Raw genomic sequence first — 5,542 nt, 5'->3', positions numbered from 1 at the left:
TAACCTCATATTAGTCTAGATTGAAACTGCTCTGGTTGTTGGAGGCGTACGGTACAATCACAGTTATTCTAGTTATATAGTGATGCATACATTTCACTTACAGTAAAAGGGATGTAATCACAAACAGGACATTTTAGTGCAGCTTTAAGTAATTACGCAATAAGATCATTGTTCTGAAGTGAGGCAGGAAAGAGGAATGACTAATAACAGTCGTTCTGTTTGTCTCTATCAGGAATATCGTCTCAGGATTAATGGATCATCACCTCATCTATTTGTGTGAGTGATTGTTCTGCAGGAGTTTCTCAGTTTAAGTGAGTGCATCTTCCTGTGGGGAAAAGTTTATAATAAACCAATGCATCAAAAAGTTGTTTTTTCTGGTGCTACGATGCCGTTGGCCCTCAAGAAAATACACAATCCTCATTTATTGTGATTTGTTTTTTTTTGAGAACTCGTGAAATTCTTTTCTTTGTTGTCTAATAAATCGAGTGTCCGCTTCACTTTCCTTTTTTAATAACAAAATCAAACTCAAGGTTCAGCCTGTAACTCCTCACTTTCACTCGGTCATTCTGTTTGTAGCCGTTACTTCTGCGGCTCCATCGGGTTTCTTCTTTCCTGCGGCTCCACCCGAAGCCTCATCTCTTCCCCCAGAGTTCTTACAGTGACATTGGCAAAAGTCTCCAGGGATCTTAGTGCATTAGCATCATGACCTCTTGTGTGTCTTTGATTCCTCCGCTCGCCTCTCCTTCCTTCTCACAGCTCATCGATCTCTTTCCTTGCTCCCTCAACCTCCCGTCGCCTCCTCTCCCCACCCTCCCACTCTCACCCCTGCACTTTTCCTCTTCCCTCACGTCCTCCACTCACCACACTTTAACATTGTCCCTCGCCTCCGCTTCTCCTTCACGTGTGGACCTGCTCAGGAACGAGCGGAGCGTCCTCGCCAGCTTATAAAACCACATAAAACACCATTTCTCATAAAGAGGAAGACACGGTGTGCGTTGCTGCAGCTGCCACAGGGAGGATTTGAAAACGCAGGAACGCCAGACTAATAACGCTCGGAAGACATTTTGTTATGGGCCAGGACGTTCCAAAGAAAGCCGGGAAATCCTAAATCATTGCGAGAAAGTTGAGGTTGATGGGGCATAGGGGAAAAAATCAATGTGTGCTATTACAGGGCTGGTTGAAGAGATGTAATTTGCACCAAGAGGCAAAAACATGACAGTCTGATTTAAAAGGGGATGAAAAGAAGAAGTGAAGAAAGTGTTTAGCTGGAGCCACGTACTGTACATAAAGGAGAAACTCTGCTGCAGGCCAAGAAAAAAGTTTTTACGGCACAAACACCTATTGAACTGAGTCAATATCACTTTCAGCACCTTGCTCTAATCATTGTTTCATTCTCTCACTTTCTTCACTTTCAGTTTCGCTCTTTTCATTTCAAGGAGCTCGTTTCTCACGTTGACACCGAGCTGAAGTTGCTCAGATTCAATTTTCAGAAGTTAATTCCAAAGTTTTGACACATCTTGCATTTAAAAAATGACACAATAGATACATATATTTGTATGTATATAGAATATGTGGTGAAAATAAAAATATAGAAGTGGTATCTGGAGTATATGGAGGAAGTAGTATGGAAGTAATGTGATGACATGGTAATATTGTTCATGAATAGTAATGAAAACGCTAAAATTGCAGATCTGATATTTAACTGTAAATAACTTTATATTTTGCTCAATGAGGGCAAAATAAAACACATTGTCTTCATGTTGCTCACGTCCACAGACTCAAACGGTTTCTTTACATGAGAAACGACAGTGACCACACATGTCCAGACACACTTGCTTGGATCAGCTCTCAGGATGTGTTGCTGCAGCAGCGATTTGCCGCTGAGCCGTGATGACTCTGTGCTTCTGTCTGACTTTGCATTATATTCTTTTTTCTCCCGGTATCATTAGGAAGTCCAAACAGAGGCAGGAGACGTCGGGGGGGAGGCAGAGACATCGGTGACAGCTCCGCGATGCCAGCGGCTCCTGTGGCGTAAACATGCCAGGGAGAAGCTCTGTCAACACGGGGGACGGGGGGGACAGAAGACGTCTGCGTTAAGGACGAGGACTGTCACTGCCCAGGAGGCCTCGGCGTGGAAAAGACTGGTGCAATCTGCTGAGTCAGCGCTGTGACATCCTGACGTCACAGCGGGACACGTTCAAACTGAAATGAGATCACACGACCGTTTGACGTCTCAGCAGGACGGAAACTTTACAGAGATGCTGTGGAAAATATCAAATGTCCTACGTAAAGATTAATATTTAATGCTTATACTGGACATGTCCAAGGGGGGGGGGGGGGGTGATCTCAGTCCAGCAGCTGTGAGCCAAACAACTTCTTGGTGTTTGTAGCAAAGTGCAGAATATTAAAGTTTACAAATTACATATTGATTTTTTATATTCTGAAGAACAATAAAATGCATCATCTCAATGTCTTGCTACTGGAATTGGATTTCTTTCCCCACTTCACATTACCCCAAAAAGTAGAAATACTGAAAGACTGGATAATATTGTTGCTGAGTAAACAGAAGAGATGTTCGAGATCCACAGTGAGGCTTCGATAACATGTTGGTACAATTATACAAATGTTTGTGATGTTTGTGTCTCAAACAGAGAAGCGTGATGGCAGAAATGAATCCAACAACATGAAATACAGTATTTTAATTTTAAATTAAAACGAGAAACGTTAGTTCACAGAACAAAACATACACATCGACCAACTCTGGAGGTGAATCTGTGCAGATGTGATGGAAGCTGGAACTGATGTGGAAGGTATTCGTGCACATTTTACCTCCCCCCCCCCCCCCTCCTCAAAAGACCAGCGGCTTTTAAATGTGCCCACTTGTTTTGGACGTGTCTCTGTTGTTTGTGGAGAATCACTGAACTGAGAATAAAACACAAGCTCACATGTTTGAGGTTGAAAAACGGAAACTCGCTCCTCAAACACTCGTCCATCACGATGTGAGAATCCAGCCGGTCGAGTGCAAGGAAACTCAAAAAGCATTCTGCGCTTCGTGATGTTTTGTGGATGGATCAATTTAGCTTTATTTGAAAAAGCATAATTTTATACAGGAATGTGCTTCACGTAATTAGATTCTATTTTTCCTTCAGTTATTTCTCTCTGTTTCTCTGTTTGTCAGCAGGAATTCATCAAACCTTTCTCCTTTCTGTCACCTGCGTCCGAGGCCCCTTGTTATCTTCGCAGCGTCAGACGAGATGGAACCGAAAGTCCATTCCTTCTTCTTCTTGAAATATTTCCGTGTTCAAAATCTTTGCCTGTGGAAACTGTTCAGTGCAAACTGGAATCAAACTGCTAGGTGCCCCGGCATGACGAAGCGAGCGGGAGAATGTGAACGATGTGAGGACAAGAGCAGATTGCTTTTCTTTCCGCCGTGGTTCGGCAGTTAGCTGCAGAAGACAGCACATTTAATAATATGGTTCATAATATTGGCAAGCAAAAAGTCCTGGAAATGATTGACCATCAGGCAGTCTGTATTATAAAGCAGTAAACTCTTCACGCCATGCACCAGAGAAGTTCTGCAGCCGTTAATCTTGGGCCCAAGCCGCCGCTGGGATCTGCTGTCAGGGCGCCGCTCGGGCTCTTTTCACGCAGCGCGTCAGTAACAGCAAACAGGTCAAATTGCATTTTGAGGAATAGAATAGAAACACCAACACACATCCGCTGGCCGAGCGGCAGAGGAGACTCTCACCGTGTTGCGGTTAATCCTTGACACAGAAGCTCTGAATGGAGACGCACGCTGAGGAGGGAACGCTTGTTGCCCGGAAACCACAAAATGACACGTTGTGAACGAGCTCTTAAAGCGGTTACACACACACACACACACACACACACACACACACACACACACACACACACACAGGACTGTACCTGGAGGAACTGCGAACAGAACTGAACTCTGGGACTTAACCTCTGAAAGACTCACATTCTCTGCACATGTCAACCTATTCTGACTCGTGGCAGCTTAAAGATGTGATATGAAACAATAAGAAAAACAACTTGTGTACTTATGTCATTCCAATAATCTTCAAACCCAGGAAAAAGTACCAATTTTATTTATTTATTTATTTTGGTCGCCTTTTAATTGCATCACATCCGCTGGTGACGTCTCTGTCCCTCACCCTCACCCGGACATTTTCCTATTGTTGTGAAGTTGCCCAAATGTCTGAAAATGTCTTCACCCTTCTTGCCAACAGGTTTTCCATCCCTGCACATTTTGGACTTTTCCCTCATTGCAGAGGAAGCGTCCTCATCTGACCCCGGACTCTCAGCAACTGGCAGGTTTCTTACCGTCCCTACTTCCTTATATCAAAGCCACGGTGTGAACTGCCAGCCAAGATCACACAGTTGAAATCACGACCTGCCAACAAAGCAGACAACCTCACATCTGCTTCTCCTTCCAGGTCCTTGAAGCTCAGGTAGATTCCTCCTGAAGCCGGCCTCACACCTCAGACACCTTCCCAACTCATATACATTTCAGTCGATGGTTAACGGAGATCTTAACGTTAGCTTGTGATTCAAGGCGTCGAGATAAGATGATTAAATTAGACTTTCCTCTTTTCCTGCTTTGCTCCCAGTTGAGTCTGATTCATGAATCGTTTTCACCGCTGGACTAAAGCGAGGAAAAACCTCAGTTTGCAATTAATTAAACCAACAGTGGTTCTGTGAACAATTATTGCATTGCAGCGCAGCCATTATATACAAAGTAAAGCTTTACTCCTGTTTGATGACTTAACATTTTGTGCTGCAAACAAAAAGTTTATTCTGCTTTAGTTTCACTTCCCTTATTTTCCTCTAAACACCCGAGTCCTCGCTGCTGCAGCTCTGTGAACTTTTTAAACCCCTTTTGTATAATTGCATCACTTTGCATTGTGTTTCTGCTTCTCTCAAGGCATTGAAATCAATTAATATTACTGATCAACGTGTCTAAACTGAGCTGAAACTGGATGTATTTTCTCACTGCAGGTTTAACTTTAGTGTCACTGCTGGACTGAGTGGTTGCTGCTGCATCTTTCAGTGTTTAAAAGAAAACTGCACCTTCCCAGACGACACAGTGACATTTCATTTATTTCGGTGTGTTACAGCGACGGACGTCTCCAGAGGACAAGACGGCCGGATATCCAGAGAACGAGGAAGAGAAATGAGCGTTTCTGTCTTTACCAAAATGGGCCAGCAGCTCATAAGTCAGTCCAGTGCGTCCAGACGTTCCGTTTCTTTTACCGCGTGGAACAACTGCTGATGTTATAAAATTGTTTTTCATTTTTCAGCCCCGTGAAAATCGTTCAGTTGCGTTTCACAGTGAGTTTGCACGTTGCCACATCTGCAGAGACGGGAACACACCGAAGGAATAATCAGCACAAACACTTTCGTGTTTCTAATCTCACTTTAATGCCTCTGCAAACTAATTCACAAACAATAACGTCAATTAAAACGGAGTGAAAATAGGATTTTAGCGGCTTAGTTCACGGGGGGGGGGGTGGAATTA

This window comes from Limanda limanda, chromosome 15 (assembly GCF_963576545.1).
Source record: "Limanda limanda chromosome 15, fLimLim1.1, whole genome shotgun sequence".
Classification (NCBI taxonomy): Eukaryota; Metazoa; Chordata; class Actinopteri; order Pleuronectiformes; family Pleuronectidae; genus Limanda; species Limanda limanda.
The sequence above is the reverse complement of the archived record's forward strand: the minus strand, read 5'-3'. Positions refer to the sequence as shown.